General features: G+C 30.9%; 1 long non-coding RNA gene across 2 annotated transcripts; it reads right to left on the bottom strand.

Moving 5' to 3' along the window:
• Window positions 1–13,658: 13,658 nt before the first annotated feature.
• On the bottom strand, window positions 13,659–18,924 carry LOC128284008 (uncharacterized). 2 transcript variants are annotated; one of them, XR_008274290.1, is made up of 4 exons: window positions 18,655–18,924; window positions 15,176–15,316; window positions 14,671–14,733; window positions 13,659–14,096 (listed from the first exon to the last, which is right to left on the bottom strand). It is a non-coding gene; the product is annotated as an uncharacterized LOC128284008 (long non-coding RNA). The 2 variants fall into 2 exon arrangements; XR_008274292.1 differs by having other exon boundaries at window positions 15,176–15,289.
• Between the last annotated feature and the right edge of the window lie 8,144 nt (window positions 18,925–27,068).

Raw genomic sequence — 27,068 nt, 5'->3', positions numbered from 1 at the left:
CAAGAAGAACTCATGAACCTCAAAATAGAAGCAAGGTACCAAGAACTTACCTTCAATTTTCCTCCTCCTAGTGACCGAATACTCAAGAGCTTTCTCCTCTCCTTTCTCTTCTCTAACTTTCGGCTATGATGAACAAAGATGGACAAAACTTTGTTCTTTTCACCCCTTTTTCTTTTAATAAAATTTCATATTTCATCCATTTAATTCTTTAATACAAAAGACATGAAATGCCCATCATGGAACATTTACCTAAACCATTATCATGGAACATTTACCTAACCTATTATCATGGCATATTTACCTAATCCATTATCATGGAACATTTACCTAACCAATTATTAATTTGTACCATGAATTATGGATATCAAGTGCTCATATTGTCTACAACAACATGATGGCTGGCCACTTCATGTAAAATGGGAGGTTTGTCATGCAAATCCTCTTATTTTGCACTCCTATTTATTTGGCCACTACAAATTAGCCTATAGCATTTTCAAACATTTTCACATAGGTCCTATTTCATAATTTCACTCCATTTTTCTCATGGAACAAAAATTAACTAAAATTACCGAGTTCTATCTTAAGCTTGGGCCTTCTAGAGGCCCACAAACATAATTAAACCTATGCCAACATTCACAGAATTCCCGAAAATTGGGGCGTTACATTCATTATAGTGTAAATTACTTCAAACATCCATACTATTATTCATGATAATATGCACATATTCTGCTATAAATGGTTTGCATGTAAAACAAATGATATAAGCAAGCATGATTAATTGATTACCCAAGTTAGACTATGTTAAAATAGCATAACGAATAAATTTTCTATGTTGAAGATAACTTCCTATAGTTTTTATATAGTTGTTAATTTAAACATGTTTGTAGTTCACAAAGTTACCAAGAGCAAGCAACTCATGTAAAAACTATTACATTGTCTAAATTTCATATAAAGAGATAGATCCTCTTAGCTATCAAAGTATGAATGACTCCTAAGTAGAGTAGATATATTAACTTGGAGTGACAATGCATTAGACTAAACCTAAATTGAGTAGATGTCTCAACTATCAATAGTTCACTTTGTAAAAGTCACTATGTTTAACCTTAAGCCTAAGTATTCGTATGCACATGTATAACTTGATTGTTTTAATGTACTTGTAACAATCTGGTTTCTAGTGGAGTCAAAAAATGTAGTTTTGGAACTCTATTTTCGTAAACTGAGTTTGTAAATATTAAATAAGAATATCTATGGAGTTATTATATGGATGAATTAAAATTTGGTTAAGTAATTTAGCCGAAAATTGATTACTTAAGGCTCAAGGATTAATTTGTAAAATCCAATCGCTATAGATTTTTAATTAGAAAAAGGCTTAGGGACTTAGATAGCAATTATCCAAAGGACTAAAATGGCTAATAAACCAAATTTAAATAGATGATAGTGGATTGTGTTGGTGGATGTTAATAACATTGGTTAATTAAAGACTAAATGATAATTAATTAAGATTAAACTAAATAATTAAGTTTAATTACAACTAAACCTAAGTATAAAAGATAAATTTCGGTGGAAAAAGATGATAAAAGCCATCGTCTTCTTCCTAAATACACCGCCTACCATTTGAAAGCCAAAGGAGAAAGCTTTCAACCTATTTTCACGTTCGACCACTTATTTCAAGTAAGTCCCTAGCCATTTTATTTTTATTTTTATGGAAATTGAATCATTAAAACTTGATTTAGTTAGCCTATGTACTAATTTTTGAAACTATTAAAGTTTTAGAAAGTTTCCATTATTGAATTCTTGAAGAATTAGGTGTGAAATTGATAGAAATTAAGCTTACTTTATGAAAATAACTAAATTGTAAAGCTTAATTGTTAGTTTCATACATTAGGGACCAAATTGAATAAAATGAAAAAATGTTATGAAATTTTGGTAGGAATAGAAAGTAGAAAGTCCTTAACGAGTATATGTGAAATTAGATTTTAATCAGAAGTTTTAGATCGAAAGTTATGCTTGTCCCAGGTTTAGGGACTAAATTGAATAAATTACAAAATATGTTTGCCTTTGTAATTGAATATGAGTTGGATGGGAAATTGATAATGCATATGTCTTTTGATTGTATGTAGCTAACATTGACGCAAATCCTGCAATAGGGAAAGGAAAAAATGAAAGTTGTCGATGAGTTACTCAGAAACTCGGTTTGTATTTTTATGATCTAGGATCAATTTAATTGTTTCATATTCATGATGATTTGTATAATATGTTATTGAGGTGAGTTGAAAATGGTTATTTGAATTAAATTGCTACGGTTGAGATTGATTATCGAGATAGAAGACTAAACTGAATAAAATGGAAAGTATCATAACTTAATGATTTATGATATTTGGTATGAAATTGAGTTGAAAAATGTTATATAACTTGATGAATTGATGATAAATTGAGATTGATAAAATGTGAATTTAACTATACAATAAAATTGGAAAATTGGTTACCCTATTAACTGTTTGGGCAGATTCAATATATAGTTAGCATGCTAAAAGACAGATTGAGTATGGGATTAATTCAACTATATGTCGATGAGCACTGAGCACATTTTCTTTTGGACGTTCCGATGAGTGCTGGGCACAACTGTAACAGCCCGTTTTTAGTCAAATCGGAGCAATGGTTTTGGGACATCTAAGGTTAAAATAATTATTTTATTATTATTTTAATGTTTACAGTATGATATTATGTTGGTGTGAAAATTTCGTTAAGAAATTTTGTCGTTTGATTGGTCAATTTGATAAAAAGGATTAAACCGCGTAAAATGGAAAAGTGATGCTCTATTAGCTAAAGGTGTCTAATAGTTATAGAACATTATAGTTAAGGTTCTTATGTTGTAATTGGAGCATTTTAATTGTGAGTGGACAAATATGGGCATGTATTATATGGTTTTAATGAATTTTAATTAAGGTTAATTTAGTAATTTGGTTAATTAATAAGTTAAAAATAAAATAACATAATAACATCATCTTCCTTAAGTGATTAGCATCGAAAATTAGGGCTAGAGAAATCCATTGTTATTCCTTTCATTCGGCCAAGTTAAATCCAAGCAATTAGGTATGTGTTTTGCTCGATTTTTAATGATTTCTATATTTTTGTGATCGTTGCAACTAGTACTAGCTAGCCTAGGGACTATTTTGTAAAAAAGTTAAAGATTTTAATGATTCTATTGATGAATACATGTGTATTTTGAAGTTCTTGATAGATTATGAATGCTTGTTGATAGATATACAAGTTTTGTTAAGTGATTTTTGAGAAAAATACAAAATAGGGATTAAATTGAGAAATGTGTAAATTGGGTGGTGGAAGTGTGAAATAAATGAAAAATATGGACTTCTAGGGGTATAATGGTAATTCAGCTAGCATGGGTTAGTCTTGAATTTCATGAATTTGTGATTTTATGCAAAAAGGACTAAGTTGAAAAATGTGATAGTTTAGGGGCTAATATGTAAAATAGCTTAAATGCATATTTTGGATTGAATTGAATAAATAGAGAATAAATAAGCTGATTCTGATTACTTATATATCAAAAAAATAGGAATTCTGATTTAGATTGGGGAAAAAACAAAGTAATTGAATAGTCGGTTCGTTCCGTCATTCTCTACACGAGGTAAGTTCGTATAATTGAATTTAAATGTGTATTTATTTAATTGATGAATGGAATTGATATTGTATTTATCCTATTAGTTAATTTAGAGATCTTAAATTAAATGTACAGTTAAATAAGACGAATTGTTGAATAAGACTATAGCTGGGCTATGGCATGTGAATGTAAGACCACGGCAGGGCCATGGCAATGTATGTGTAATACCATAGTTGGACTATGGCATCGGAAAATCGATATACTTGTACCATAAACATTTATAATCCCGGAGTGATTCGTTAGGAGAATTTGTGAGAAATAGATACATATCGTTACAGGTATGTACAAAATACTATTTAAGTAATGAGATAAAAGAAGTTGAGAACTTATGAGTTATTATGTGGTTAAACTTTGCGTTAACTCATTGATTGATGTTTAAAATGCAATTTATGTTGTCTATTTTGAAATGCTAATGAAAAATGAGATTATTTCATAATTAAATACGAACTTACTAAGCTCTATAGCTTACTTTGTTTATTTTTCTATGTTTCATAGTATTTCGAAGTTAGCTTGGATTCGGGGATTTTCAGGGACTTCATCGCACTATCGGACATCTATTTTGGTACTTTTGAGTTGTGTATATATGGTATATGGCATGTATAAACTTTGGTCATTTTGGTGTGTTTGATGGAAATGTATTTTGGCCATTAGAAGTAGCTTATGAAAGTTATGTAGTTTGTTATAGATATTTCCATGTGATATGGTTGATGTTAAATTATGATACTCAAATGTTTATTATGGTATGAGGTATTTATTTGGTTGAGATATGTTTGTTGTGGATTGGTTTTGGATGATGAATTAAATGAATTATGGTACATGATATATATATGTGAGTTATGTCTAGTAAAGCAAGTTGAGTTGATAGGTATTTGAATAGGTAAATGGCATTGAATTGAGTATTGAAATGGTTGAAATAGATATAGTATGATTTATATATTGGTTGATAATTTTTGGCTGCATATTTGTGTCTTGAAATGGTACTATTGGAGTTATGTAGGTACATGCAAATTTGGGTGACAAATTGGCTCAGTAAATAGCCTATTTTTGTCCACACGGGCAGAGATACGAGCGTGTGTCTCATTACTGTGTGACACAAGGTCATCTTACACGGCCGTGTGTCCCCTGGTGTTTAATTTGAAATCAAGTGAGTATGCTCCACACAGCCTCACACATGGGCGTATGACTTGGCTGTGTGGCATAAGTTAGTATACACTATAGGATTGGCACGACCTAGCACACGCCCTAGTACACGGGCATGTATGGCCATTTTTAGGGCACACGGGCTAGCCACACGGGCGCGTGTGTTTGCCGTGTGACCCAAGTCAGAGAGTTACATGGGGTTGGACACGGGTTGGGACACGGCCATGTGCTCCCATTTTGAATGTTCATACAGCCTGTGACACAGGCGTGTTTGGTGGCTGTGTGAGACACACAACCTTGTCACACAGGCATGTGTCCCCTGTTTTGAGAAAATTTTCAAAGTTTTGTGAAAGTTTCTTAAGTTATCGATTTAGTCTGGAACCATTTCCAAAGCATGTTTAGGGCTTTGTAGGCTCATTTTAGGGACAAATTGATTGAGATTGAATGATGAATGCTTGAATTGAGAAAATGTATGCTAAATGGATGTTTAATTGTTTTGTAAGTCTGGTAATGCTTTGTAATCCTATTTCGAAGTTGAATACGGATGAGGGGTGTTACAACAACAATTACTTTAGTTATGCCAATGAGCACAAGGTGCAATATGTTTACTTCAGACGTTTCGATGATGCATTAGATGCCAAATTGGTATGTTGGTTGGGATCTATGTATCTATTCGAGTCCGAGTCAGGTTAATAGGGATATAATGCGTAAAATTGGTAACTGATATGTGAACTGGATCGATAATGTCATTTGGTGTTACAAAGATGAATCATAATATATGAATATCAATAACATGTGAAAGATCATGCGAACTAGATATACGAGCTCAGAGGGTCTATATTAAAATATGGTGAATCAATTGATTCAATTCAGAAATGGTATGTTGATATGACCACATGCTATGAATTGATTGGGAATGTGATATCAATGATGCTAATATTTAACATGGTATAATCTTTAGATTGGTTAATTTAAACATGTATAGATTGATTCATATGGTATATTTGGCGCTTGTAGTTGCATATGTAGATTGATATGTTGATTAAAACTTAGTATGATAGCATAATAGTTGGATGGAAATTAAATTTGAATTGAATGTTTGAAATTGATTTAACTTATGTTATATTGATTTGAATCATAGAAATACCAATGAGCATTATCGCTCAACATATGATTTTTTTTCTCGTGCGCAAGTATAGGTACATCTCAAGGTCCTGAGAAATGATTCTAGTATCTGGTCTGATATCCTTGACTCATCAATGTTTGTAAAGTCTCATTTATTCGTTATACTACATGTACCTAAGTTGAGTCGGTTTTTTCATAAGGTGTAAATATGTTCATAATTGAAGCTTGAAATGGTAACTTGAAAATGGTCAAATGATTGAATTGCATATATGAATTTGGTACTTTTTGGTTTGTATGAATGGTTGCAATATCGGGATTATACGTTAATATATATATGTCAATTTGGTAATGGATGGTAATTGTATAATTATTTATGTTAATATGTAAGTTTAGGTGATATAAAGGTATATATGATGAGATATGCTAAGATTGAACATTTGAGAATGGAAAATTTGGCTGAATCGGTGATTGGTTGTGATGAATTTGTTTTTTAAGTGATGCAGGTTGGTGCCATTTTGGCCATTTTGAAAATAGAGTCACATCGCGATGACATACTCTCAAAGTCGCGATGAGACCTAGTTAGTGAGTTGCGTCATGATAAGGGATCCCTGAAGTCACAACGTTAACCCAACATTTTGAATTCTTTATAATTTGGTCTTAATTTGACCTCGGGTTAGCAAAGGAGCTTTCGTAAGTTCGTATAACACCTGAGAATGATTACATATCATATTATACACGTGTATTACTCATATTTGGATGTTTAATGATTCTAATTGAATGTAATTGTTCATAGTTGCTCTGGAAACAAATGTGGCATCCTGTAGCTTAAACCCAATGATCGGGCCAGGTAACAAGGTGTTATAGTTCTATCGATAAAAGTGTTCTCAAAGTAGTAAGCGAGTAACTTTATACTTTGCGTATGCAACTTATTTATGGTGTAACTTTTCACATAGATATAGAATCATACCTCTCACCAATGAGTTAAAGTATCTTTTTAAAGGCATTATATGGTTGATATAATTAGAGCATACACTACAGGAAAATAGACTTTTAGCGGCGTTTTTTTTGCCTTTAGCGGCGCTTGCAAAAAACGTCGCTATATGCAATGTCGCAAAAATTAATGGCATTTTTTTGAAAAAAAACGCCGCTAAAGACCAGGACTTTTAGCGGCGCTTTTTTAAAAAACGCCGCTAACGACCAGGACCTTTCGCGGCACTTTTTTAAAAAACGCCGCTAAAGACCAGGACCTTTCGCGGCTCTTTTTTAAAAAACGCTGCTAAAGACCAGGACTTTTCGCGGCGCTTTTTTAAAAAACGCATCGAATTTGCCCAGTTTTGCAACATGTGTTTTTGCACCTATATCCAACCCTCCTGCAAGAAATTCAACCAAAAACAACAAATATACCATGAAATCCAACCAAAACCCGCAAATTTAAATAATACAAAATTATACGAAAAATATATTATATAAATTATAAATGAATATTCAAAATATTCTTAAAATAATGTTAAAAGTTACAAGAAAACAAATGTTTAAGATGGCGGATTTTGAAATTGCTGGAACATAGTCATCATAGACTGAAGCTGTAGCTGGAGTTCATTGTATTTTCTGTTATGCTCTGCCTCCCTCGTTGCTGCCTCCGCCTCCCTCGCTGCTGCCTCCGCTCTAAGTTGAGAAATTTGTTCATCTATGCTAGCTTGTATCAATAATAAAATATATAATTTAATTTCGACCAAAAATATTCTGACTCTACCACTACAAGCAATTTACGCTTAAAAATTTATAAATGTACTAAAACTTCACAGATGACTTTTAACATTAACACAAAAATGGAATCTGAGCTTTTTTTATGAAAAAGAAAGGAAAGGTATAGGGTGGATGGCTGTCCCCTTTCAATATCTAAAGCTTCCAATGCAATCCCTTAAGTTGAGATAATATTTAAAAATAATATATTTTTACTATATTGAAATTTAAAAATAAATCAGTAATAAAATAAATCAGGCATTAGAAAGTTCAGAACAAACTAACCTTGTCTTTGCTAAACCAACAGAACAACCTGTAATAATCAAGAAATAGTTTTCATTCAATAACAGAGGCAACTAACAAAATTTTGCCTACATCACTATTTAGAGTGCTGATCTGCCAACAATAAGCAAACAAATTTGATGGAATGCCCAAACTAACAATGGCTGACAGATAAGCAACAAAAACAATGAAAACTGAACTTGCTCACTTGAACAGAGATTATTCAATATCAAAAGACACCATCATATGACTAATTGAAGTAAAGAACTGAAAACATTATAAAATTTATAGAAATCTGATTATCATAAGTTCATTTGATGGGTAGTCTATTATTCGCAAATCTAAAACATTATCCCTCTTGAGCTTAATATGATTTATGGAATTTAACTAGATGGCCTAAAGAGTTCTAAGGAAGTGCTAATCACTACAGAAAAAGGTCTATGAGTACAAGAAGAAAAATCCGTTTTTCCTCACTAGAGTTCCGAAGAAACCCTCATCGTCACAAGAAGGACAATTGACAGCCCACTTCTTTTGTCAACAAGATAACTACCCAAAATAATTGAATGTTTATATTCCCTTAAAGAAACATTGATTAAGATTGGGCAACAGCTATGAGATAGATATCACACATGATATGGCTAGAAAATGAAGTTAACCATTAAATATATGCTTGTATGTATGTACGCACTAAGGGCAAAAATAATCAATTTCAATTCAGAAACTTCAAAACCCATACAGCTAAAAGCCAGCAAGTAACTACCCCGAAAAAGAAAATACAACACATGAAGTTTAACAGGAGAATGATACATTTAGATCTGATTAACAATTCAGATCCATAAAGTGGTCAAAACTTCACTAGACTAAAGCAAGCATCATAAACTACTTACCAAAGATTGGTCAAGTTCAAGAGATGCTAATGAAACAACTCCTGCAAGTGTTTCAAGTGCTATTCCTACAAGAGTATAACATGGTAAACAAATAACAATCTCACAACTGGATTGAACAATGGATATTAAAAGAAGGTAAACAACTTTATCAAAGACATAATATCAGTGATAGGAGAAAAATGCTAAATGGTGGTTGTGCTGAACATTGTCTTCAAAAAAACAAGTTTTAGAATCTAGAAAAATCTTTACCAGCAGCAAAGGCATTAGATTCAAGATTATTAGAACTAAAGCGCCACCTGCCATCACTCTGGCGGAAAGCCTGAAAACAACTTGTAACATAAAATCAACCATTCATGAAAAACATATATAGCTATACAAATCAGGGCATAGAAGTTGGCTGAAGTGAAAAAGTTTATATAAACATAAGATTAGAAGTTTGAGTCAGTTCAAGTAAAGAGACGCCACAAAGGCAAATGTCTCCATCCCAACAACTTGTCCCACCAAAATGCTTTTTGACTCTAGGCTGAAGTAATAGAATCTGTTCAAACACATGAAATTCAAATCTTCCGAGAATATTTACTACTGGATGAATGATGAATAAAAATCCAAAATGATTAAAAAAACACAACCAATCAGATCAAACAAAAATCTCAATACAGCAACAATTTTTTTTCTCAATCCCATATTATATAAGCTAACAAACATTACTCTTAACACCATAAATAGATCCAATCAGCAGGTTATTAGTAAATAATAATGAACACTATTAACAGCAAAAATTAACAGGATCTTTTGGAAAGTAAAGGACTTTGTTGGCTAAGGTTTCTAGCTCGGATTAAAGTTTTGAACTTGGAAGAGTTTTGAGGTACGTAAGAGAAGTTGCAACAGATGAGGTTGATTCTTGCTGACATTGTGAGAAACAGATTTTTTTCCCCTTTTTTATAAATGATTGATTCACATAAAACTAAAAAACGATGACTTTCTTACAAACCTTAAAATGTGAGCTTAGATATTTGAAAACCCATGATAAAGAATAGGAAGATGGGGAACTAACTTCGGCTAGCTGCTAGATGTGGCTTGCAAAAAGACAAAGTGGATCCAAAACCCATCATTTTCATAAAGTAAATTTATTTCATTTTCCCATCTAAATTAAAACCCTTTAAAACAAGGGGGAGATTGAAGAAGAAAAATACATATTCTTAACCCTAGATTCCCTATATTTTGAACACCATAAACAATGGAACTAACTCATCATTACGTACAAAAACCATGCTACAGAGGAACAAGCATGGAGGGGGTTCTTAACATAACAATGAACAAAGAAGATTAAGCCTATTAACAAAATTCACAAACAAATATTTGAAGTTCCATTTACTAATTCTTGAAATGTTCTTTCAAACAAAATTATAAACTAACAAAACTTACTCAAGTAATTAAAGAAAATGGATATGAGATTCTAAATTTAGCAAAATCAAAGCAAGAAGTGTACAGAAAGCGAACTGAAACAACACTTACTGCTTTGATGTAGTGATAATGAAGAATGATGGAATTCGTTGCTGGTAAAAGTAATAAACCTATTTTCAAATATTAATGATAATAAAAAAAAACTGTCTTAATACAAGTGATATTTTATTAATATAACTAAATTATAATAGGGTTGACAGTGGCAGATTAGTGCTGGTTATTTAAAGATTATAAGAAGAGAAAAAAGAAGTATCACTTGTCGGCGGATAGGCTCATGAGCGTTCCAAAAGATATATGTTTCGACTGTATCAAGGCCCCCATCTTTAGCTTTCTGTACAAGATCTGGCCACATCTATATATACAACATATAAATAGTGTGTCGAGAAATCAATTCCATGTACCTAGATAGAAATGAAAGGTCAATTTCAAGTAAATATACCAGAGGGGTGCTACGAGGGTAGTGGATTGCACCAAAACAGTCCATTTAATCTGCAAAATTGCATCAAACAAAATCAAGACATAAGACAATAAATTTGAATGCTCAAAGATGAAAGAAGGCAAAAATCAAAACCAGCCTAGATAGAAATCATCAATGGGATTAGTTGTTAAGGGCAACTAACCTTTGATTACTTGTCCACTACCAAGCTCAAACTCAATGGGATCACCTCTGTAACGCCCCAATTTTCGGGAATCCTGTGAATGTTGGCATAGGTTTAATTATGTTAGTGGGCCTCTAGAAAGCCCAAACTTAAGATAGAACCCGACAATTTTAGTTAATTTTTGTTCCATAAGAAAAAGGGGGTGAAATTATGAAATAGGACCTATGTGAAAATGTTTGAAAATGCTATAGGCTAAATTGAAGTGGCCAAATAAATAGGAGTGCAAAATAGGAGGATTTGCATGACAAACCTCCCATTTTACATGAAGTGGCCAGCCATCATGTTGTTGTAGACAAAATGTACACTTGATATCCATAATTTATGGTACAAATTGATACAAATTGATAATAGGTTAGGTAAATGTTCAATGATAATAGGTTAGGTAAATGTTCCATGATAATGGGTTAGGTAAATGTTTCATGATAATGGGTTAGGTAAATGTTTCATGATAAGAATTTCATATCTTTTGTATTAAAGAATTAAATGGATGAAATATGAAGTTTTATTAAAAGAAAAAGGGGTGAAAAGAACAAAGTTTTGTCCATCTTTGTTCATCATAGCTGAAAGTTAGAGAAGAGAAAGGAGAGGAGAAAGCTCTTGAGTATTCGGTCATTAGGAAGAGGAAAATTGAAGGTAAGTTCTTCGTACCTTGCTTCTATTTTGAGGTTCATGAGTTCTTCTTGATTCTACCTTAATTCTTAAAGTATATTTTGATTTTTAGTTGTGTTGTGAGCATTTAGTCATGAATTAAAATGAAGGAAATGGTTGTTGTTTCATGTTCTTTCGATGAAAAATGGAAGATAGGTGAAGTTGAGCCAAACAAATAGCATGCATGTGCCTTAGATGCTAAGGGGAAAAATCGGCTAACATGTTGTGCTTTAAAATGATGAAATGGAGATTATACTTAAGTAAAATCATGGATATGTGATGATTGATTGGTGATATACATGTTTAATTAACAAGCATGCAAGTTAGGTGTGAAAGAGTGATTTGGTAATAAATCTGCTTGGGACAGCAGCAGTAACGTGACTTTGGAAAATCACCATAAATTGTTGGAAAATAATTAGAAGCTGAATAAATTATGTAATTAAAGCTTATTGAGTCTAGTTTCTAATGAAATAAACAAGAACATATTTTGAATTCTGTACAATGAGAAATTTGATTCGTAATGAAGGGTGGTCAGATTAGTCAAACAATGAAACATGGGAAACTTTGAGAAAAATCTGGTATTGATTGGCTAAACCAAAAATTCTGAAAATTTTATGGATAGAAGATATATGAGTCTATTTTCAGGGAAAATTAACGGCACTTGATTTGGAGTTTCATAGCTCTAGTTATAAATAATTTAGTGACTGTTGCTCAGGAAGATAGCTTGCAGTGAAATTATGATTATGTGGTAAACATTAACAAAAATTTGTTAATGAGTTGCTTATTGATTTCTTATAAGCTTACTATGATCTGTAGGTGTGGTTGGCCGAATATTGTAAGGGGTTAATACGTAGTTTGTATTTGAATAGTTAGATTAACGTGTTAGTAATCCAATTGTAGGCGGTTCGTGTGTGGATCTCGTCAAGATATCGTCGCAAAGCAGTGTGTAATCGACACCTCTCATAGACTAGATTGGCAAAAGTCGAAAAGCGAAATGCCGAAAAGTCGGTATTTTGTAGATTTTGAGTGTGCGAATGCTCGTAAGATAGTTGGGTTTGTATATTTGGTAATCTAAAGTAATAAACTGCGATGCATACGATTTCGTACATTTTGATAATTTGGGCTTAATGGGCCAAAGATCGGGTTCATGGGCCAACGGCCCAATTGTAAGTATCGTGGTAAGTGTTCTGATAGTACGTAAATAGTTAGGATATGCATGAAAACCCTAAAAGTAGCTAAATTACTATAATACCCCTATGTATGGAAAATTACTGTTATACCCCTAGGTGCAAAATTACCGTTATACCCCTAGGGTTAATTTTGACTGAAAAGCATGACGATCTGATTTTGTATGATGTATGCCATGATTATATATCTGTTGCATGGGGACATGGGTTATATTATGAAGGAAGCGTTCTGGTGGCTATACCACAAATATCTGATCTGGTGGCTCTGCTACATATATCTGTTCTGGTGGCTCTGCCACGATTATCTGTATCTGGTGACTCTGTCACACTATCTGTTCTGGCAGCCATGCTGCAAATTCTGTGGTGTGTAGCGGTTGGGTGGGTCGAGTTGTCTCCCCACAAGGTGTAAGGTTGGTACGGGGGTGTATACGGTTGGATATGGTTGGGTTTCGCATAAACATGTAATATCTGTTACGCTCATTATGGGCCTATGGGCTTTATTCGAATTGCATTCGGCTAAGGCCAACTTATTCTATTTCGTGGTTTGAGCTGATATAGGCTATGGTTGGGTTAATTTACACATTGAGTTTCCCAAACTCACCCTTTTATTTTCATCCACGCAGAAATCCCCAACCATAGTGGGCTTGGAGTCGTGAGGGAATTGAGTGGCCACCCTTTCGAAAGTTTGATTTTCTTCGTGAACTGGACATCCTTTTAATTACGTTTGAGGTTTTGGGCTTTTAAATGTAATAAGGCCGCTTATTTATTTTTGATGGTTTTATATGTTTTATTAAGATAGGTAATATTTATATTTAACTGTTGAAATTGGATAGCTTTAGGCGCGTTTTCAAAAACAACAATTGATTTCAAAATAACACGACAACAAGCAAAGCTTCCGCAATGAAAGTATTTTCCAAAATTAATCACTTTTCCTAAAATGACTTAATCAAATCGGTTTCCTAGAAATATCCATGACGTTAAGGTGTGGCAATGGTGGTATGCATGTCTAGGATTGGATCGAAGGAGCTTGGTACTTAAGCAATCCGATGGACTCACCACCTCTTTTCCGGTTTCCTACCGGTGCATGACTTCCATTCACTTTAACCCTTAATGAATTAATCTTTTGAACATCAAGTACGATTTTCTGGACTTAGAATGGAAAATTTTTTTTAACGTTTTTGATGTGCCATGCCGAATCTGGCTATAACTTCTGGGCCGGGTTTGGGGTGCTACAACCTCTTTCAAAACTGGAATCGAAAACCTTCCCATCAGTGAGCTTCCCCTGCAAAAAGGGATGAAAATTTATGTAAACCAAGAAACTCACACCTCTTTGGTAGTAAACAATTAATTCTAACCATAAAAGTTTAGAAGCCAATATGTTATTGACCACAAAAATTCACACCAAATCATTTTCTTTTCTTCTTCTTTTTTCCCCTTCTTATACACCCTTTTGTACAATGAATTAGAAATCTAATAATGGCACAACCAAAATAATATTTGAAACTGGCATAAGTCTACATACATATATATTATATCCCAATAAGTAACGCCCATAAAATTAGTACAAGTTGATGGCCTCTTACTATAATAAAGTACAGAAAATTGCTTAAACCAAACTTCTATTTCCAAAATCCAACGAAGGAACATGCTATAAAGTCGAAACCAATCTGACATATCGAAATATAAAAAAATGTTTAGCTCCTCATTTGTTACTAACAAAATCGTAAAGAATGACCTAAATTTTAGAAGAAAAGTGCAGGAGAAATAGGCACAATTAAATATTCTTCATTAATATTTTAGAGGTCAAGAAATATGATATAAAACTTAACATCGAGATGGAGCTATAGAAACATTACCCGATAGTGTACTTTTACTCTATCACCTTTATGAGCCTGGAATTCACATGATGGAGGCTTATACTATGAAAAGGTGAGAATGAAATAGTTAATAAGATCACAAGCAATGATTAAACTGACCAAGAAGTTAGAAACAAAAAATAACAGTTGATTATCTGTACATAAAAATAACTAAGGTTACCAAATGAAACGGAAAAATGTAAAACCTTACTCTATTTCAACTCTGCATTTCATTTGATTTCATGAAGAAACCTTACTCTGTTTATTCGAGATAATGACATGAACCAACCAATACTGCTAACCCTAAATAAACCAAGGCTTCCTCGAATTAGAAGTGTACCAAAATAAAATCAGTAATTAATTAAAACGAAAGAAAGTTGAATCGCTACAATTTTTTAAAAATATTAAATCGAAGACAAGAGACGTTTCAACAATCGATTAGATCTGGAAATTATGACGCAGGATAATTAATAACCGAAAGAATATAATTGGATAAGAAACTTACCTAATGCGAAAAGAACCAACAGAAGCACAATCGGAACCACCTTCAACGCGCAGCTGATACTCATTTTGTTTCACTCTCTCTAACTCCGACAAATTCTCTCTCGACTTATATTCTCTGTAAATTTTGGCGTTGCGATTTTATCTAAAGCAAATGCAATCCGAATACTTAAAATGGGAAAAAGAAATAAGTACAAACTTGTATTTGGGGGATTTGGTTAACGAGCGGGTAACCAAATTGGGTGAGCGGGATTTTGCCTTTTTTTAATAAAAAATAATGGCCTTTTGTGGCGTTTTCTAAAAAACGCCGGTAATTTTTAGATTTTTTGCGGCGTTTTCACTAAAAAACGCCACTATAGCTCAATTTTTTGCGGCGTTTTACCTAAAAACGCCACTATTGCTCAATTTTAATTTTAATTTATTTTTAACATGTTTTTTTCTATTTTTTTCTTTCGAAATTTTTGTGTTGAGATTATCATTTTTTGGATTTTTTTAAATTTTGAATATTGAACTTTTTAACTGAAATATGGACTAAAATTTTAATTTTTTAAATATTAAAATTTTAAGTTTTTTATTTTTGATTTAATCATAGAGATTTTAAAAAATAAATACATCAATATATTTTTATATTGAATAAATATAAATATTTATGTATGCAATATATAAATATAAAATGATGTTATCTCAATAATTGTGTTAATAATTTATAAGAACTAGATTAAATTAAAGTTCATATATACAATTGCACCCTGATCCCCATATTTATCCCTAAACACTGAAAACTATAAATATAATTAACTCAACATTTTAAAATTAATACTCTCTTTTATAATTATATAAGAAAATATTTATCATATAAATTAAAAAAACTAATTAATTTAAACCCTAAACTCTTAATCCCTAAACCATAAATATTAAAACATAAACCCTGAATCATGAACCCTTAACCCTTAACCCTTAACCCCTAACCCCTTACACCTAAACCTTAAACCCCAACCCTTAAACCACACTTAAACCATAATCCCTAAACCTTAAAATAGTAACTCATAAACATTAAACCCTTAACCATATAACGTAAACCCTAAACTATAATGATAATTAATTCAATATTTTAAAATTAATACTATCTCTTTCACAATTATATAAGAAAATATTTAACATATAAATTAAAAACTAATTGGTCATATACCAAAAATAATTACGGAAAAACGGGGAAAATGATAGATGAGATTACGGGATATTGACTGGAACGCCCGTAGGAGGGGTGAATCTTGGCGGTGGGAGGGTTTAGGGTTTTAAGGGATATAATTTAGTGTTTAGGGTTTTTAAGGTTTAAAGGTTTATTTTTTTAGGGGTTATAGATTAGTGTTTATGATATTTTTTGGGGTTTAAGATTTTAGGGGTTATATGACTTTTAGTGGCGTTTTACCAAAACGCCGCTAATACTCCGGCTTTTAGCGGCGTTTTACCAAAAGCGCTGCTAATGCTTTGTTTTTTAGCGGCGTTTTTGGTAAAACGCCGCTATTTCTCTGTTTTTAGTGGCGTTTTAACAAAAAACGCCGGTATTGCTCCATTTTTAGCGGCGTTTTTGGTAAAACGCCGCTATTGCTCTGTGTTTTACAATTTTTGCGGCGTTTTTTGATAAAACGCCGCTAAAAATACCGCTAAAGCCCTATTTTCCTGTAGTGATAACCATAATTTATTTCAAATTGATTGAAGTCATTCACTGGATTGATGATTATTTACACTATAATATATATAATATAATTTTAAGAAAAAGGTTATCAAAGTTGGTGAATGGATAAAACATAAAGAGATCACAAGTGAATTATGAGGATTGCAATAATTTAATAAGGTTATTTAACAAAATTTTATTTGTTAGCTTCCATAATGATATATACTTAGGAGTTTAGTCTCAGGTCTTTAATGATACAACAACAAGACTAATAATGTAACACCCCTTAGTCGACTCATTAACATATATAAATAAGAAATGTCACATTAAAATTTTCAATTTCAATTCCCTAACCCTTGCTTACTTTTCTAACATTTTCTAGATTCCATATGATATTAAATCTCTTTCTAAAGTTTTATATTATTAAAATTTTAATTAGATAACCTTAATTTTTTTTTCGAATGTTTTCGGTGAATTTATGATTTTAAGAATAAAGATATCGATATCTCATTCATAGTATCGAAATTTGTACATTACTAATCTTTTTAACTTTGAATTATTCATGTATTGAAACTTTGAAACACATGTACCGAAACCTCATGCCTATTACACAATAATTTATTTAATTATTTATTTAATTTTTTCAATTTAATCCTTTCTCAAAATGTACTAATACTAACTACACTTTACCTTTCCTTGTTAACTTAATCTACTCCTAATCATATTTTTTTTAACATATCCTTCACAATAAAATTCTCTTTCACTTTAAAGAATCTAATCTTAATAATTCAAGTTTCAATTCTTTTATTTTTACTCAATTATTTTCTAATTTAATACACTTAATTCAATAAAATTTTCAAATATTACATTTAAACACTTATATAATTAATTTGCTCATTTCCACTCCTATATTTTTTCAAATTTAATAAAAACCCTATTTTTCAATATTACAGATTTTACAAAACAGTCCCTAAAATTCTAGTTTTTAATTTTTAGGATTTAGTCCCTAAAGTCCCAAATTTACACTATTTTGCAATTCAGTCCCTACAAATCATATTTTCTTTTATTTTTTTATTTTCAATTCAGTCTTAAATCCTAGTTTGCACAATTTTGCAAAACAATCTCTCTCTCTCTCTCAAAATTTTTAGATTTTATAATTTAATCCCTACTATTAAAATCTTATCAAATTCCCCATAAATTAGTCCATGATTCTGAACCATTAAACTTTCATATTTTGTTTTCAGAATTGTAAATTCTCAAACCATATAAACTAGTTATAAAACTCATGTTTTGAAATCTTTACAATTTAATCCCTATAGTTTCAGACTTTACTATTTTACGCTCAACTTTCCAATTTTTACATTTCATAACCATATAATTTAGTACTATGTAAAATTTTTAAACCTCACTGCTCAACCTTTAGAATTCAGAATTTTACAAATTTTACAATTCGATCCTTCAATTTCCAATTAATCACTTAATAAATTATTTTCAATTTACTCATCCAAATAGTATTAAAATAAATATTTACCACATTCAACATGGTAAATACACCATTCCATCATTCAAAATATTAATTTCAAATTGAAATATTCTTAGTAAAAACACCCTTACTTTCTTACTCTCAATTATTCACTCTAAATCATTCACCAAATTATTCATAAAAATCATTTGTCATTCACTTCAAACATAAATTTAATACTTCCATCACTTTGAACATAAAAGATACTTATAAACCCTTAATTTTTACAATTTCACATCAAATTATACAATCAAATAAATATAACATAATAATTTAAACAACTTACCTTAATTTCTCCACCTACCCATACTCTCTTCCACTTCAAACATCCATCTTCAAGCTTATTTTTTCATCCTCAAATATGAACTCTAACTAGCTTCACAAGAAACTTATCTTGCCTTGGAGTTATTCTCTTGTTTTCGCTAGAAATCTATGGAAGAATTTTTTTAAGTTTGAGCTGGAAAGGGTTGAAAAATGATACAAAATGACCTATATGAAAGAAAAGGAAAGTTTAGCTAAAAATGGTCTATAAGAAACGTGGAAGAGAGGATGAAATGATGATAGGTGATTTTTTTTTTTTTTTTGTCTTTTCTACATTTTTCTACACAAAAATCTTCTAAATTTTGTATTTTAAATTAATAATAATATTTAACTAAAAAAATCAAATCATCATGCCAAACATGTAAACCACATTACATTTCAATTTCATCCACATGAACTCTCTCGGTCAAATTGCTCTTCAAGTCCTTTCTCTTTTTCTAGTATATCTAATCCAATCATTTCTTATTTTTAATTTTTACACTTTTGTGCAACACTTCTCACATCTTTACAATTTGGTCAAACATTAATTTAATTTCTCTAAATCCAAAAGCCTTTTTAATTTATAATAATCTCGAACTACCTTCTCCACTAATATTAAAAATTCTATTTTATCTAATTAAAAATTTCTAACACGTGTAAGATCCGTACTAACACTATTCTCATCTCGAGGGTGTTAGAGATGTTACATTTAAACTTTTCTGCTTTATTTAATTTAGTTCATACCGTTATTTTCCAATTCCACCTATCATTTTTGTTTTCATGTCACGTTCAGAAAGAAAAATTATTTATTTGTGACTCCACATTTTCTTCTTAATGTCTATTTTCACTTTTAGTCCTCTAACTTTCACCAAATTTCAAAATATTTTATTTTACTTACTTTTTTTCCAAACAAAATTTCAATACACTCAATCTATCTTTTTTTTTTGATAAATTTACCATGTATGTTATTGGAACAATACCATTTGATGTATCAAAATTTTTAGGGTATTACAAATAACATTGTGTTGATGAATGTAAAGTAGAAATTCAATTACATAGGTTATTGTAAGCCCAAATTATACATGTTCATTCTACCCTTCCAATAGCTCAATATATAACTTTTGAGGTTGAATTTAACATGAACACTTGCATGAAATTGTAAATGATTGAAAACAAAGAAATAGATAACTAGATCTTCTCATTGAAATAATAGGTGTTTATTCAGTTTAATCATTATTTTGATCAAATTTAATTTAATGGAACTACATTAAGGGATCATGTTACATAATTATTTAGAATGTAATAAAATAAAATAATACATACGTTTTAATAAAACAAAGTTGCCATCGCTTGGCAAAAACAATCGTAATAATTTTAATAGCATTAAAATAGGGCTTCTATTAATTATTTAATTATGTAATTAGCTTGGCAAAAACAATCGTAATAATTTTAATATCATTAAAATAGGGCTTCTATTAATTATTTAATTATGTAATTAATCCCTAAAATTTTCTGTAACTCAAGTCATTTATAGGAGAGTTATAGTGATGTGATTTAAGTGTCCAAAAAGCATTAGGCGATTGGTCATTATTCAATATCAGACTCTTTATTTTATTTATACAAATTAATTAAACCTTTAGTTGTCTTTTTATAAATATGTATTGTTGGTTAAATAAAGAGAATTGATGAAACTAGAAAAATCTTCTATTACAAGTTATTATGGGCTGAAAAACAGAAGTAAATAAAATGATGCGTATCGATTGTAAGTAAAACGAAGTGTTTTGGTTTTTAATAAAACTACTAGTTTTGATCTTGGGTAGTAACGTTCAATTGGTTATCAGGCTGGCTGTTAATTTGTTTGTTTTATTTTCTGATAAACCATAAAAGTAATACTTTCTAATCCTATACTTAGCATACTTTTGGATGATTTATTATATAATTGAGTGAATTAGATGCTCTTAATCCTTTAATTTCATGTTTTATACTCAGGAGAGCATAGGAGAACAAAATGAGCAGAAAACGGGCCAAAAACAGACAAAACTCTGATTAAAGGACCCACACGACCAAGACAAATTCTACACGAATGGAGCACATGCCCGTGTGAGCCACACGGGCTAGCCACATGCCCATGTGGCAACCCGTGTCGATATGGCTCTAGGTTTCCCAAATAAGCGGAAAAAGCCAATATTTAGGGTTTCTGAGCAATCTAAAGTCTATAAATACATACCAGAGGAAGACCTAAGGGGGCACACAGAATAGAACACAAGAATTACTCGAAGAACACCAACGGATTCAGCTCGGAAGCAGGATCGCCTTCAAGACTGAAGATCTCCATCCAATTTCTCTCTCAAAGTTTTTGGGTTTTTTTTATGTTTTATTGTTTTCCTATTGTTGAGATGTTTTCCTACTACAATATGAACGAAACCCCCTAAATACCTAGGGAAGGATGAAACCTAAGATGGATCTTATTATTTAATATTTTGAATTTAATGATAAATACTTGTTCTTATTCTTAATTATGTTTTCTTAATTCTTGATTTAATATTTTCAGGACATTAATTCAAGTTGATGTGCTTATTCAGTGGAGCAAAAGTCCCTGTTTAAGAGTAGATCCACCATAATTAAGCGGAGTTGCATGCAACCCTAGAAATAGGGCGACATAAATCTATCGGATTAGAGTCAAATCTAATAAGGGAATTCATAGATCGAGTTAATGCGACAATAGGGGTTTTAATTAGACAAAAACTTCAATTAATAAACCTAGAGGCAGTTGTTCTTAGTCTGAAAGAGATATTAACATAATTTAGGGATTCTTAGGGATCAAGACAAGTGAATAAATCGTTAAATTCAGAATTGGAATAATAAGTGAAGTCTAGGTGGATTCTTCCTTGGGTATTGTCTTTATTATTAGTTTATTCGATTACTTTTCGCTCTCTGTCGTGTTCAGTAGATAATTAGTTAGTTAAATTTAGATTGAAACAAATCCCTCATATTTTAGGCTAAATAATAGAAAGAAAGTCAATACTAGTACTTTTAGTCCTTGTGGATACGACATTCTAGATTCACCATAACTATACTACCATTCGATAGGTGCACTTGCCTTAGTCGTGATCTCAGTCTAGTTTAGTGTTCATAAAACGATCATCATTTTCCTTTATATTATTTTCTTGTAAAGAATGAAGTTATACAGTAGAATACACAAGATTTCTTCCTCTTCGGTTTTCCCGCACTTTTTTTCTCTTTTATTCCTTTCTCTCAACTCTATAATTTTAATTTTTTGGGTTAGTTCTATCAGGGTATCAGAGTTATCGATCTCAATGGCAGGGGATGGAGTCACTAAACGTGTTCAAAAATAGGTCAATGTTCTGCAATAAGAGATGGTGAAGGTTCAAGGGGAGTTCTCGCACCTTGAGACAAGGCTTGATACTAAAATTGAGGCTTGCTTACTGGGGTTCAATGAAGAGTTTAAGGGAGAGTTCAAATCCGAAGTCCTCAATTTGTTCAAATAGTATTTTGGACAACATGGGTCCTTTAAAAATGATGCTTCTTAAGATAAGGAAAAAAAAAAGTATATTGGGAGGGCCACCCCTTAGTTTTCCTTCTAAAGAACCAGCAGGAGTTGCTCAGTAAGTGTCCTAACCACTTTATGGTAGGAGATCCACCTCATTTTCATTCGAAAGTACTTAAAGATCGAACTTATAGATTGGTTTGTCGTTGTTTCGATGGACCAAATTTCAGGGACTGGTGGTCAAAAATTAAGCAGTATTTTGAGGCTGAAGTGGTGTCTAACTGTGACAAAGTTAGAACAGTGATGCTACATTTGGAGGGAAGAGCTTTAGATTGGCACTATTTTATTGCTCAGAAGTATGGTGGGATGCAAATGTTAAACTAGATAAGCTATGCCTTTGGCTTGAGAGAGAGTTTTGGTTCCAACATGTTCAAGGATTCAATGTCAGAGCTGGTATCTTTAAACCAGTAAGGGTCAATTGAAAGCTACCATGATTTGTTTGTAAGTCTCCTAAATCAGATACATTTGCTTGAACCCTATGTTTTAAGCATTTTTTTTAGTAACTTAAGGCATGAGATTAGCCAGTATTTGTAGCTATTTAGACCCCAGAGCCTGGTTGAAGACTTTTATCTAGGTAGGTAGGTAGAAACTATTTTGAATGGCTCCCCAAAGAAAATTTTCCTTGCTAGTTCTAGTCTTGTAGCTCGATTTGGGTCACCAATGACACAACCTACTAGGTCAGTTCAATCAGTCATTTCCCCTGAAATTGGAACACATGCTTTTTCAATTTGAGGTTTTTCTAGTAGTTCTAATACATTTAGGGCACCCTCTAAAGGGATTAGTCCAGTATTAATAGATGAAAGGAAGCAAAAGGGCCTATGTTTTTTTGTGTGGAACCAAATACCATGTAGGCCATAAGTGTGTCAAGGGCCAACTCTACCAATTACTGATTGATTCTCAATCTAATGGAGAGGGTGATGAGTTCCAAGAATGCTTGGAGCAGTTAAAAGATCCTCCAAATGAAGGAGAGCAACTTTAGGAGCCTTTTTTGTCCTTGCATGACATGAAAGAGTCTCAGGGCCCTTACATTATAAGAATTGCAAAAATTGTAGGTGCCACTAGAGCCACTGTATTAATTGACTCAGGCAGCACCTATAATTTCATTGATGCCAAAATGGTAAGTAGATTCGTAACGACCCGAATTTTACGGTTATTAGAAAAGTGTATTTTTGGGTCTCCGTTTCTGAAAAATGGATTCGTAAATATTTATTAGAAATATTTACGAAGTTAATTATGAGGTTAATTAGATTGTGGATAGGTGAGTAAAGGTTAATTAGGTATAAGAATTAAACTGAATAAAGGGTAAAAGTCTAATTATAGATTAAAAAAAGTAAAAGGACTTAAATAACAATTAGGCCATTTAGCATAAATGAGGCGGAAAGCAATGTAAAAATATAAAGATTATTTTTTATGATTTAATTTAGATTATTATTATTATTATTATTATTATTATTATTATTATATTATGAAAGAAGTTAAATAAAGACAATCTGTATGGTAGTGATTTAATACAAGTGTATTAATAGAAATATATATATTTGTGATATTTTATTTAATTAGTAAAAGATATTTATTAGATAAAATAATTAAATTGTGAGATTTTTTATGTAATAAACAAATTAGATAGTGACATTTGTAATAATGTGAATATATACATTTGTATTATATTTATTTATTTACTTAACAGTAAAAGATAATTACTAATTGAATAATATTATATTAGGAGATTTTTATTAGTAAGTAAATTGAAAGTATGACAATTGTATGGTATTGATATTGTACAAATATACAAAAATATATGTGTACAATTGTAGTATTTATACTTGTTATTAAAATAAATTATAATTTATATTAATTATATTATAAGATTTTGTATGATAAATAAATAAAAGAAAGACAAATGGATGGTCATGATAACATATAAATGTAAAAATATTTATAAGTGTACAATTGTAATATATGTATTTGTGTATTAAATAGATATTTATTAAATTATTATTATTATTATTATTATTATTATCAAATAAATTGAATTATGACAAATTTAGGGTGGAGATAAAATACATGTGTAATAATATGTATAATATAATTGTAATACATGTATTGTTTATTAAAATAAATATTTATTATTCATTTATTGTTATTAAGTAAAAGATATTAATAATTATTATATAAGATTTTATATGACAAACTAATTAAAAGGTGACAAATGTAATATAAATATTTGTTAATAAAAGATATTTATTATAAATATTATTATTATTATTATTATTATTATTATTATTATTATTATTTAGTGTATATATATATAAATATATAAGAAATGAAACAAAAAAAAGAAAAGAAACAGAGAATAGAAACGAAAAACAGGGGAGAAAGAAAGAAAGGAAAAATGGAAAGAAAGGAAAGGGAGAAATAGGGATTTTAAAGCTTAGAATTTAAATAGGTAAGTCAATTGAATCTTTTTCTTTTAATTTTGATGTTTTAGAAGCTTTAGAACAAAGTTTTGCTGAAATTAAGTTGAGGTTTTGGAAGTTCATGGGTTTACAAGTATGGTTCATGTTGAACAAAATGATGAATTAAGGATTTAATTGAATGAATTTTAAGTTAGAATTGATTAAGGGATTAAGTTGTAAAAGAAGCTATAAGTTTTATGTTAGAGGGACTAAATTGAAAGAAACTTGAGATTATGGTTTTATGATGAAATTTAGATATTATGTCTAAGTTTGGTTGAAAATTGAGTAGAAACAAAGTATGAATTGAGATAGAAAAATAAGTGAAATTAGTTAAGATCAAAATAGAAATTAAAGTAGAAATTGAATAAGAAATTTAAATATTAAATGTAAATTAGTATTGTATTAATGATTATGAAAATTATTTTAATTTTCGTAGTTATCGTTGTGCCGGAAAACCTCGGCTAAGAAAGGAAAAGACAAAATCAATGAGGGTTAGCTCAAAAATTACGGTTTGTATTTCTATAATCCGAACTTAATATTTAATTGTTGAAATTATTATTTAATATTTATGGTAAGTGCATCGAGATGATTATTTGAATTGGAGTGAATATTGGTTGAAATTGAAAAGTGACTTTAATTATTAATTGTTGTATTTTGATTAAATATTATGGTAAGTAATTTAGGTGAGAATTATTTGTATTGTGTTTTACAATTGAAATGGATTGATTTGGTATGTGATAAATTTATTGAATTTATATGGATATATATATATATATATATATATGATTGATGTGGAAATTGAATATTGAATGTATGTTATATTGAAAATTAAATTGATTGGGAATGTGATGAAATAAATATGAATATGTGGTTAATGTGGAATTTGAAATATTTGTTACTGAAAAGTGAATTGAATTGTATTAAATTATGAGTTTATGTGATTAATTAAAATGTAAATTGATTGGAAAAATTGAAAGTGAATTGAATACCCTATTAACAGTATCGGGCTAGTCGGATATAATTGGCATGCCATAGGATTGGAAGTGTTCAGGGATACTTCGACCTTGAGTCGATGATGCCCTATAAGTGTCGCCTTACTGTTACTGTTCCGGATTCGTTCCGAAGAGGTACTCCGTACCTTACTGTTATTATTACTGTTCCGGATTTGTTCCGATGAGGTACTCTGTGTACCGCCATTATTATTATTATTGTTACTTAATTATGTTGTATTTCGCTCGACGGATGAAATCTTGTATGTTATCCCAGTGTGTGGGTTGGATCCGTGTATCCGTCTGGGTCCGAGTCTTGTTAATAGGGGTAAATAAAGGTCTTGAATAACGGCTTCTCTTGAATAATCGATCGTTATCTTGAATAATTTATCGTTCTTGAATAACCGATCGTTAAAGAGTGACTGAATATTATTGAACGACTAGTTGTTATTGAATGATTGAATGTTGCTGAATGAAACTGATAAATTGATCGATACTGAAAATTATTTACTGATATTGAATAGTGAACAGAAGTATAAGTGAGACATATGAATGGAAAATATTATTATTTAAATGACTGTGAATTTATTTGAAAAGCTAATTGGGTTAATAAATGATAAAGACTGAATGAGTTGTAAAGAATTTATCCATGAAATGAATAAATGAATATTTATGATCATTAAATGATATTAAGTGTATGTTTTACTATTTAATGTTTGGATTATAGAAATACCACTGAGTTCATACTCAGCGTACGGTTTGTTTCCGTGCGCAGGATAGGTTAAAGTCAGACCGTTGAATCCGCATCCTAGGTCAATCCTGAACTCAACGTGATGAGGTATATTAATTATTGGTAATGGCATGTACCTAAAATGTCTATGTGTGTCATTTTGGATTGTCAATGTAAGGATGAAATAAGTAAATTTAGAGTTAGTAACAGTATATGGTAGGAACTGACTTATTTGGTAAGAATTTGAACTATTTGATAATGTATGTGAAATACTTAAAAACATTCATCATATAAGCACGCAAAATGTTTAATTTGACATGTTTTGAGTAGGTTTGAACGTGATTTAAAGTGATCGAACTAAATTGACTGGTAATGCCCCGTAATCCTGTTTCGGGGACGGATAAGGGTTAAAGGGTGTTACAAGATTGTCGCGTCAATAGGAAAAACTTAAGGTTATAGTAGTTGATGGCATAAATTTGATTATCGGAGGTACTTGCAAAAAGGTTCAATAGGAAACTCATGGATTTAGTTTTGTAACAAATTTCATGTTGCTACTTGTGAAGGGCTGTGGCATGGTCCTTGGTGTATAGTGGATTCTTTCTTTAGGACCAATCACTTGGAATTTTGAGTCTTTGACTATGAAGTTCTTTATTGGAA

Source organism: Gossypium arboreum, chromosome 2 (assembly GCF_025698485.1).
Source record: "Gossypium arboreum isolate Shixiya-1 chromosome 2, ASM2569848v2, whole genome shotgun sequence".
NCBI classification, from domain to species: domain Eukaryota; kingdom Viridiplantae; phylum Streptophyta; class Magnoliopsida; order Malvales; family Malvaceae; genus Gossypium; species Gossypium arboreum.
The sequence above is the reverse complement of the archived record's forward strand: the minus strand, read 5'-3'. Positions and strand labels throughout refer to the sequence as shown.